The sequence below is a fragment of the Cibotium barometz genome, chromosome 29 (genome assembly GCF_041138505.1).
Source record: "Cibotium barometz isolate CiBa-2024 chromosome 29, ASM4113850v1, whole genome shotgun sequence".
Taxonomy (NCBI): Eukaryota; Viridiplantae; Streptophyta; class Polypodiopsida; order Cyatheales; family Cibotiaceae; genus Cibotium; species Cibotium barometz.
In genome coordinates this window covers 36614943-36627074 of record NC_141074.1, presented here as the reverse complement: position 1 = coordinate 36627074, position 12132 = coordinate 36614943, and positions in this window count along the sequence as shown.

The window sequence follows — 12132 nt, the reverse complement described above, 5'->3', positions numbered from 1 at the left end:
TTATTTTTCTAGTGTTGGAATAGGCGTCAGAGGTTTCATCAGACTTTAGTCGTTAAAAGTGTCGAAGAGATCGTCGATAAAAATGTTGGAACATGCGTCTGTATTAAAAGTTAGTACAAACGTCGGAACACGCATCTATACCAATGGCGGTATCTCTTTCGAAATAAGTGTACCTACTTCTATCCCAAAAATAGTTTATTTCCACCCTTATTATACGACATTCTTACCGATGTTTTTACCGATGGATGCAAGGAATTACCGACACTTTTTTCGACGGATGCAAGGAATTATCAACGTTTGATACCGAAGCACCGATGGACGTATGTTTTGTTTTTTGCAATAATGGATCATACATGTATAATTGTATACCTGGATACACCTGGATACTCCATTTGCTAAAGATTTGAACAAAAAAGTTGGATTCAACTCAAATTTGACACACTTAAGTTATCACCACAAACAAAGATGTAAAAAATCAAGTTGAGCATCTAAATGCATTACTTGGTGTCAACAATGAGACATTGATACCAATTGTATGATATGTATACTTATACGTGTCCATATATACAAAAAAATCGTCGCATATACGAGCGACCTATATATGCCCACAAGGGGTCCAAGAAAGATTTGTACAATTCCAAAACCAAAAAGATCTATACAATACTAAAGCTATGCTAGCTAAAAGGTCTCCTATTTGCGAGCTCCCATCAATGAGGAGGCTCAGGTACTGCTTTCTGCAAAAAAATGCAATACCCATGAATTAGTATATACAAACTTACAAAAAAACCTGAAAATGGCATATGGTATGACGTACTTACTGAAACCATAGCGTTCCAGTCTATATTTTCCCTATCATGCTCAATGCGCTTAAGCAAGGCATAGGTGCCATGCTTGAATGCATAACGTTCCTCCAGCTCAGTAGCCTGGCATCCAACCACCCCCCTCTCCTACATACATGAAAACAAAACATAAATAAAAATAATCTACTATACACTAGTTGGCATACAAACAAGAGGCTACAAAAACCATGGATACTTACAATGTACTCCCCATGCTCTCTAGACGCTTTGCCGCTACTCCCTCCTGCTGGAAGTATCGTTGAGGATTTTTTGTGTGCTTCCTCACCTCTCCTCATCCCATGTCTCTTGGTCAATGAACAAAGGCTTTTCTTCCCCTGTTTTCACCGCTTGGGTGATATCTGACCTCCTGTGTTTCGTACAATCTCTCATGAGATCGTAGATCCACTTGTTGGGTACTTCCTTGCTACCTAGTGGAGGCTTGAACTCACTCTTGAGTTGATTGCAAATCCTTTTTTTCTTCTATAATGGAAGGTGGAGCAATTTGGTTAAAGTGTCGTGGGAAAATACTATTTTTCATAGTTCCCTCACACGACTATGCATCTCCTTACCAACATCATCAAGTACCATCTTCCCTTCCCGCACCGTGTAAAGATGTTGATCTTGCATTAGGGAGAGGGCTACTACCAAAATGGCGACTAGATCAATGCGAGGAGATGGGGGTGTCGGCCACACTCTGTATAGGTGGACACTGTCGTGGAGGAGTAAATGCATCTATGGCACTATCACCACCACAACAACCACCACTACCCCTATGACACGTACCACAACTGTGGTTGGGGGAATGACATGAGGGTGGGGGGTTTGAGTAGGGGGGATGGTATGCATGTAGGTGTGACGGTGGTGGTGGTTGATGATGGGACTCCACCCAGTTCACCATGGATGAAATAGGCTCTAGCCATGGCCGCTTTCTCGGGGGTGGCTTGTGCAATGAAAGCTCGAAATTAGTCAGGGCTCATTATGCATGGAGTAGGTGGGACCGTTGGTTGGGGAGTAATGCCAGGGGTGATTTTCGGGCTATATGTATGGTCCTCCATCTGGATATGTGCATGGATATGGTGGATATGCAAGTTATTATTAGGACTAATCAACACACTAATCAACTTCATTTTAAAAGCACAAAATAAAAATAATATGAAGAGATTAAGGAGAGAAAAAAGGGGCTTACCTCTGAGAGATTACGGATAGATAGTAGTGATATACAACCTACAAAAAAAAAGCAAAAAATTAAAATTTGAACACAATAAAAACCTGCACAAAAATAAGAAAACATAAAAGCAAGAAAGATGGAAACATAGAAGAGTGCAGAGATGCAGCAAAGAGAGAGAGAGAGAGAGAGAGAGAGAGAGAGAGAGAGAGAGAGAGAGAGAGAGAGAGAGAGAGAGAGAGAGGAAAACCAAAAGCTCACCACCACAGGGAAGGGGGTTGAAAAAACCTGCAAAAAAAACCCAAAAAATAAGAGATTAGAACATTCAATTTGGCAAAAATTAGGAAGGAAGCAAGATGCTAGAGTAGGAGAGTGTAGGGATGTAGGAGAGAGACAGGACATGCAAATTAGGAAGGAAGCAAGATAAGCTCACCGGGGGGGAAGAGGGTTGAAAAAACCTACAAAACAAAACCCAAAAAAAAGAGATTAGAACATTTAAATTAGGAAGGAAGCAAGATGTTAGAGTTGGAGAGTGTAGGGAATTAGGAGAGAGAGAGAGAGAGAGAGAGAGAGAGAGAGAGAGAGAGAGAGAGAGAGAGAGAGAGAGAGAGGACATGCAAATTAGGAAGAAGCAAGATTTACTCACCGATCAAGGAAGAGGGGAAGCCAAAAATGAGCAAAATAGAGTCCGCGTTTCGGCTCTGTTTTTTTCCAGTATCGGAATAGGCGTCGGAGGTTTCGTCGTTTAGTCATTAAAAGTGTCGGAGAGATCGTCATTAAAAGTGTCAGAGAGATCGTCAGTAAAAACGTCGGTATATGAGTACCAATATGTGTCTAGAATATTACCGACATTTTTTGATGTTATCTTTGACGTATGTTCTGACACGAAAGATTATTATATTTTAAAAGTGTATACAATCTTTGAAATTTCCCGTTCCCAACACATTTCCCATGAGAATTTAAAATTTGGCTGACTAAACTATGGCCTTATATATAAAGGGTCATTCCTCCTGTCCCAAAAAACACAAATTTACAATCATGGATGGTGTGAACACTACAAACACGGGGGGACATCCGAACATAGAGGAGAAATGCTTGTACCCTTGTAATCGGTGTGAGTACCAAATCTCTCGAGACGACGAAGAATTTGCAACGAACGTGTAGAGAAAAACGATATATTTCTAGTTGAGCATCTAAATGCATTACTTGGTGTTGGGAATGTGTGTCCTCAAAATGAGCAAACAGATCGATTACTTAGACCTTCAACCTGAGCGGAGTACTAGATGGATAACAACTCACGCAAGTACTAATCAACCTCATGGTGAAGAAGAAACTATGGTGGACTCTCTGACATATTTAGAGAAAGACATGGATGACATGATAGACGCTCTACATAGAGAAAAGCAAGACACTACAAGGAAAAGCGATTATAGGCACGTTTTTAGACGTGTTTTGATAACGTGATTTAAATTGTTAACGGGCGTGTCTATAATCGTGTCTAAAAGCGTATCTATAGACACACATCTATATACGCATTTACTTACGCGTCTATATATAGATGCCAATATAGATGCCTAAGTATACGCACATATAGATGCGCTCTAGAATTAAAAATAGCTTCCAGAGAGCTGCCTGTGCAAATGTACAACTGCATTTTCTACACATGTAGCTGCATTTTCTACACATGCAGCTGCATTTTCTACACATACAGCTCTCTGGTTTAAGGTTTTTCTTACTTGTACATAGAGACGAATCAATATCAGCAAAGATATCAACATAAAAACATAGATATGCACAAAAAGATTTGTGAACACACTTCGAATATTGATTAAAGAAGATGAGAAATTACATTTTATATCCAAAAATTTCTCCATTCATGATTATAGCCACGTAAGGCTTGAATAAAAGCATAGATACATAAAGAAGATGAAAAATTTCATCTTATATCCAAGAAATTGTCCATACATGATGGTAGCCACATGAGGCTTTAAAAAGAAACATAGTTGCATAAACCAAAACTATACATGAAGAAAAACTACAAGGAAAACTACTCGGAGGAGTCATCACTCTCCGAGTCATCTTGTCTGCCTTGTGCCTACACAAAGTGAAGATATATATAAATAAAAATAGAAAGTATTATAAAGGTTGAAACATGTTTTGTAAATAAAAATGAAAAGTATTACTTGCATTGGTGTTCTCCTTGCTTGATTGTATTATTCATCAGAGATGATCCCTTCATCGTGAAGGTAATCCAATGTATCTCCTCTACTGTGTGTGTGACGATGGTAGCTAGTCTCTGCTGGGGTAGGATCTCTACCCACAATGTCACGCTACATCACAAGACAAACATTATAACACAACTCAAATAGAGAGAATACAAAGAAAAGACATGAAGTTGCACTATACATACAAACTCAGCCTCCCATGATGCATGACCTCTAGATCCAAAGTGCAACAATCCATATCGCTCCATCTGTATTTTCCATGCTTCTCTTTGCTGGTTCACTTCTCCCAAAATTGTAAATTTGGCCATGGTCCCTCTCTCACTTCTATCTCTCTCTAGTTTGCGCGTCTATGGACCTTCAACGCGAGCGGAGTACTAGACGGATAACAACACAAGCAAGTACTAATCAGCCTCATGGTGAAGAAGAAACTATGGTGGACTCTCTGACATATTTGGAGAAAGACATGGATGACATGATAGACGCTCTACATGACACAGGGGATATCGAGTGAGAAACAACGCAAGAGATGGGCGGTATCCATCGACATATGGAGTAGACCTCAAGGAGAAGAGCAAGAGTTGCATAGGCTGGCCCATAAACCTCTGTATCATGGTGCACGTATATCCTATTTTGTGTACATGCCTCACAATGCTAAACTTACAATCAATATTTGGATGGTATGATACTAGCATATCAAAACTTTTTGCATAAGTACTTATCACGTGTGCAAAATCCATATTACAATCCATTGGTATGGACTACAATTCCTACCACGCTTTTCCAAATGATTGTGTTATTTATCGACACGAGCATGCAGGCATTGCACAATGTCCACAGTGTGGAGAATCCAGATATAGGAAAGATGTCCAAGGAGAAAGGGTTTAAAAGTACTCAGGTATTTCCCTATCATTCCACGAATTCAAACCATGTTCAAGTGTAAATCCATGGTGTCTATGATGTCTTGGAATTGAACCACTAGAGCCATGAATGATGTTATGATGCGTGTGCCCACTGATTGCCCTGCATGGAGACACATTGAAGAGAAGTGACCAGACTTTAATGAGGAACCTCGTAATATTCGCCTCAGGCTAGCTATGGATGGTGTGAACCCATTTGGTCTTAAAAGTTCAATATGGAGCACATGGCCAGTTTGTCTTGTGAACTACAATCTTCCACATATTTTTCTCTTATTAATAGTCCTTGGGAAGTACAAGGTGGCTAACAAGGATGTGTACTTAGCCTCGTTAATAGAGGAGCTACAAAGTTTGTGGGAAGGAGTTGATGTTCATGACATGTTAAAGAGGTTTGGACAAAGGGAGTTCTCATTACGAGGAATACTAATGTGGACTATGCATGATTGGCTAGGCTACGGAGAATGCAGTGGTAAACTATTTTGTTATTATGTAATAGCTATTGATATATATGTGGATGGTTGTGTAATATTATTTGTTTTAATATAGGACTATCAATCTCTAGATAAAATGCGTGCCCTTTATGTGGACCTAGACTAGATTCTCAACATTTACGAGGCTTGAGAAAGATGGTGTATGAGGGTCACAAGAAGTATCTACCAGAAGACCATTAGCTACATGAGGGTTATTTGGGAGATGACCTCCTCCTACACTAAAGGCAAGCGATTGTAAGAGAGCATGGGAGGACAACGAAGGGTCTCCACCCCCTGGAATGGAGCGGCTTTCCATATTCTACCGACTACCATATTGGGAAGGTCCTCTAATTAACCATTTGCTTGACCTTATGCATATTTTTATAAATATAGCCATATGATGGTAAGTTGCTATTACCTAAAGCTCCTTGGGTATTGACAAAAGAAGATAAAGCTCAAGTTAAGAAGTGCATTTTGGAGTTTCATACTTTGAGTGGATGCATGCACTGCCTAAAGGGGGCATTTACAAAGGATAATGAGCTCTCCGGCTAAAATCACATGATTGGCACAAGTTCTTGTAATTTGTCTTGCCTGTGTGGCCATAAAAGGTTGCCTCACCGACAACATAAAGGATACAATATACAAGATTGGCACCGTGTTCAATTGGATTTCATTGAAGGAGATAAGAAAAGACACTTTGGAAGTAGCCCGCTTAAATGCAATAGAAGCAATTACATTAGTGGAGAAATTTCTCCTGACCAACATCTTAACCATACAAATGCACCTTCTAGTTTATGTTGTGGATGAGGTGGCTGTGGTGGCAGGGGTTGTCCATTCACGTTGGATGTTCTTTTTGGAGAGGTTCATGAAAACACTAAAAGTGTTTGTTCATCAAAGAGCTCACCTAGAGGGAAGTATGGCAATGGGATGGCTTGTGCAAGAATCCCTCGTGTACATCACAGAGTTTCTTAGTACCGTAGACCTTGAAATGCCTAAACTCTGGTCAATGGAAGAGGATGATAAGGTAGTTGGAGAACAACCACAAGGACAAGGGATTGAGAGAAGCATGGATGTGGCCTTATGAGATAAGATCAATAAATTTTGCATCTTAAACTCAAAGAGTATGCAAAAGTGGATCGAGCGGTATGGATAGGCATAGAACAAAAGGAATCGAGCTCGTCAAGCTTTTTGAAGGAGTCGGACTATGACTCGCCAACCATACCCTTCCCATCACTTGCTATAATTCCAGACTTTCCATCAAGTAGATGGCTCCAACAAACCTTACAAGAAGAAAAACTTTGTGATGAAGTTATTTACGGATGAGGAAGAGGAGCTTGCATACGATTGTGACTACCATGTAGGTAATTTCATTCATTCTAAGCCTTGATACGTTCACATGTTTTCCAAATATTATTTATAATTTCTCCATAATCTAACAATGTGTTATTTTCTTTTAGTATCGAAAATTTGCAACATTGTGGTCACATGGACGCCATTTTCGAGTGGAGCGACTTTATTGCAACATGTATAGCGACGGTTTTCAACGTTTATAGCGATGGTGTTTTCAACATTTATAGCGATGTTTTTTTTAAAGTTTATATAGAAACCTATATAGACGCTTATTCTGATGCCACGGAGAGGCATCAAAAAATGTCATTGGAACATAGGCATCGTGTAGTAGTGTAAGGCTTAGGAGAAAAAAATATCATCATTTTGGAAAAGAGGGAATAAAATCATTCAAAACAAGACTTGTAAGTCAACATGCCTTTTTTATACTGCTTAGTTAGCATTACACTATGACAGGGGGTGTAATTGTGATTTTTTTAAATGAAAATGAACATGTAAAAAACTCCACAAGCGTCGATATGCACGCCGATATGAAACCGTTAAAATTCTCACCAAAAACAATGAATAAAGAAGCGTCAAAATACATGTTGTTATCTTGCGACAATGTTTTTGATGCTTTTACTGCTGACACGTATTTTGAATCCTATACCAACATGAGCTTCGATACATATATCGACAACTACTTCGAAGGATGCAAGTTTTATTTATTTTTGGCATAATGGTACATTTGAACGCACCACTATGCCACTATTAAATAGTATTTACAACATCTGTACTCAAAGGTCACAAAACATGAATTTTATTACTAAGAAGAAGTTACATATTGTCTATTTATTTATGTTTACAAAATATGCTCATGGAGATGGCAAAAAAGTATTTAAAGGCATTGCTCATATACGCAGTGCCTTGGATGCAAGGCTGAACCTAATCATTGGTGGCCTTAGGGTTTGGCATTGTTTCTTGCAAAGAATATTCATAATGCAAAAACTCAGAAATGGCAAGTGATGCAAAACTATTTGATGGGTGCAAAATGTAGAGGCTTACCATATTGACCACATATGTCTAGTTGACGTTGACACCCTCTTGCTCAAGTTGTTGAAGGAGGGCATCGTGTCATGCTTATTTCAACTGCCATTTCGATAACACGAGTATCATCAAAACTAGATGTTGAAAATTGAAGATCTTGTAGGAGTGTTACTTTAAGGGCTCCAACTATTTCTATATTGTGTGATCTAATTAAAGCAGACTACAAACTATGATCCTTCTCTTACTACTGAGGATATTGAAATGATGAAAGATACTAGATAGAAAGCATTAAAGAAACAATTCACAAACGTAGGTGTCCATCTACTCCCGGAGGTACTATATATTTTGACTCTTTTTATTATTTTGTAATATTTGTTATTTTTCTCATAAATGTGTGATGTTAAATATCACATTGTGCCATTGTAGGAACTGGAGGAGATTTCTTGGGTGATGCATATATAGGTATGATCAAGTAGCCATTTGCTAGTAATTAGTGCTTATGCATAAAGCAAGTGTGGCCTTTCCATAGAGAATCAATGCATGTGTAAGAGGCTATATTTAAATGCCATGGATTGGTGTATATAGAGCCCTTACATAGATAGAGCATATACATATGTGCAGTCTATATATAGATGCTATGCATAGATCCCATACATAGATACATCATATGGATATATGTGTGGCATATGTGTCGCCTATTCATGTTTTGATCTTATTTAAATTCATTTGTTAAGGCCTTCATCCGTTATCTCAAATACAAAGTACTCTCATGGCATTGATAAGGGTTGAGTTAAAATTATCTATATGAAGTGTGGCTTGATTTGAAAGTGTGACCTAATCTAGATAGTTCTGCAAAACTACACTAGGATTCAAAATAACTGTATACAGAAACAACATATATATTGTTCTTAACAATGCATAAAGCTTGCATAAGCATAGGGAAGCTTATTATTTTCATAAGTCACCCTATGATCATGCATCACCTTATGGATATATTGGGACATGGGCATGTACATGAATATACGAGGACATGCATAGAGCTTGAAAAGCTGTGCATAAACATGGGGTGGGCATGGGAATAAACATGGGTGTAGCTATGGGAATGGCGGGAGGGGGGGTTTTTTCATGGGTGTGAGCATGGGAATGGACATGGACAAGGGTGTGCACATGGGCATGGACATGGGAGTGGATATAAATCCAAGGATGGACTAGGTTCTTGTTTTGCGTGATCTTGTATTGATGTTTTTTTCCTTGCATTGCCTTCATCATATGTATATTTCATTCCTTGAATTTATGTCTCTTAATCAATTCATTAGTGTCTTCAGATTTTCTCAGGAACTCTTCCACTGGTGGCCCATCTACGGATCCTATAGCCACTCCACTACCTATCATGCCCCTCTTACATCCGATCATGACTCATCTAGACCTAGGGCATCCGCACACCTACACCCATAATCCTTGCCTCTAGCCTAGGGTTTATTATAGTATGTATGGTCGTGGACCAATGATGTATTAAAAGCCAGCCATCATACTTGTATATATGGGTAGAGATAGGAAATGGATGGTCATGCAAAGCCCATTTACATAGGGTGGTTACATGATAAGGGCCACCACTTTTGACAATCGAGCACCCGTAAAGGCAGCCTAAAATAGGCATCTCCATAAGTTAAAGGTCCAATCTCTCATGGTTACATTTGGAGTTTTGTGGCATGGTGTTTGTGATTAGAAATCCAAGTTCTTTTAGGGGATATTCAATTGCACAGAAGTTTCAGTGTTTGCACTATTCAACTTACAATATATGTCGTACATAAAATGCTTAGTACTTATATATCCAAAACTTCAATGATCATCCCAATTTGTACATGAAAATAACACATTGCATAGAACTTAACTTGATTTATTGGGATTTTGTTTGCGTGTCTATCTATTTTTTTTAAAAAATCTCCACTTAATTTTGTAAAACAACATGTGATTTTCTATTAAAAATCTTGGAAAATGTGAAGCTTATCATTGAAGATCCAATAGTGAGAAGTTGGATAAATATATTTAAAATGTGTCCATATGGTCATTTTTTAATTTTAACGATTGAATTTCTTTTTATCTTCTGTAGAAAATTCACTCAGTCCATAAAAGGAGCTATAGAAGTTAATAATTTAATTATTAAAATTTAAAATGACCCTTATTGCACTCCAATTTCTTGTGGATAAAATTAGTGGATTAAAAAAAACAAGTTGAGTGAATTTGAGTAAGGGAATTCCATTTTCTAGCCATCTTAATCAAAATTTGAGTAAGGGAATTCCATTTTCTAGCCATCTTAATCAAAATTTTCCTCTTTGTCTAGCCAAAGTCTAAAACAATCCTCTTGCGTACATGGCATGCCACATCACATGCATGGCGTTGTTTCCTCACCTTTGAGCATGAGAAATGCCCAGTTGGAGGTCCCATATTAGTAAATATTTTCTATGTGGCAAAGCGCTCCCCACCTCATCATCATTTTCTTGGTTTTTTTAGAATTATTATTAAATTTTAAAATTAAAAAATATAATATTTTAATGTAAATATATGTAAAATTTATAAAATAACTAAATATTACTTATTAAATAAATAAATAAATATTATTTATCAAATAATTAATTAATTTTTAATTTTTAAAAAATAATTATCTTTAAAAACATAAGTTAAATTGGTAAAATTCTAGATATTATCCATAATCTAGTTCTAACTAATGAAATGCTTACTCGCTTAGTGTGTATAGCCTAATTATTTTCTAAAACAACTTAACAATAAAAAGATAACTTTCAACACATGATACTAATTTAACATAAATATTATTATTTTTACTTACACAAAAATAATATTTTCATGATTTAAATCAACACTAAATATTTTTATCAATATCATGCTATTTTGAAAAAAAACACACAAGACTACTCAATATATATATATATATATATATATATATATATATATATATATATATATATATATATATATATTCTTAATAATATGTATATTACTTTATTTAAATTAAAAATATAATTTTACTTTGTACCTTTTTAAAGGCATATAATTGTTTTTTTGTTCTCAAGGTCTGAATTGTATAAATCAAGAACAAAGTACAAAACGAGGATAAAATAAGCTCTTTTATAGTAAAATCTTTTTTATTGAAAGCTTGCATTTTTATCAAAAGCTTCCTATTGAAAATCTTTTGATTGAAATGTAATAGTTAAAATGTATAATCCATTATACGTGACATCACTATATAATACATTTGTATAAATATGTTAAAACATATAATCCACTATATGTGATGTCACCATATTTATATGTTCGTATAGATATGCTAAATGTATTAAATGGACATTACTCACATATAAAAAAATACTCGAATAACTTATAATGCAACTTGGTCGAGTCCTTAGTCTAAGAGCTTCTTTAACTGATCCTTCAACTCAATTGCTTCAAGCACATGTATTTTATAGGCTTTCTTTACCACACGGCTAATACCTAGTTCTAGGGTAATTTCATGATCTACTTCCTGTAAAGATAGTAGATGGGTAAGCTCGTCTGGAAATACATCAACAACTATTCCAATTCATATCCTTGTATGTGAGTTTAGGAATTTTTGAGTTTAACAGTGTAGATACTTAGCCCCTTTATCAATCCCTTAATTAGTCTAGAAATAGCCCCTTTCTCAATCCCTTAATTAGTCTAGAAATTTTATGCAAAGATGAGTGGCCCTAATTTCCTTAGAGTATGACCTTGTTAAATGAATCATCCTTAATACAAGTCATCGTTTCCTCATTGTTGTGCAAGATGTCAACTTGCTTTGCTATAAGTCAATCCATCCCTTAGATTCCATCATACATTCCTAAAGGTAATATCGAGAATTCATTAGAGGTTTCGCTCAACAAGGGTAAACTTAAGGTTTTTAGTTATCAAATCCCTACTAGTGACTAATTTTAAGCTAATCCCACGGGTAGATTTTTATGTGTTGAGATTTAAATCCCTACCCACGCGCTAATTTCACACTAAACATGATGGAGACAAAAATGAACGATTACTCCCAAAATCGATGAGAAGGGTAAACTGGCATGAATAGAGGCAATCGGTATATTTGCTCCACATTGTGAATCCATATGCCCT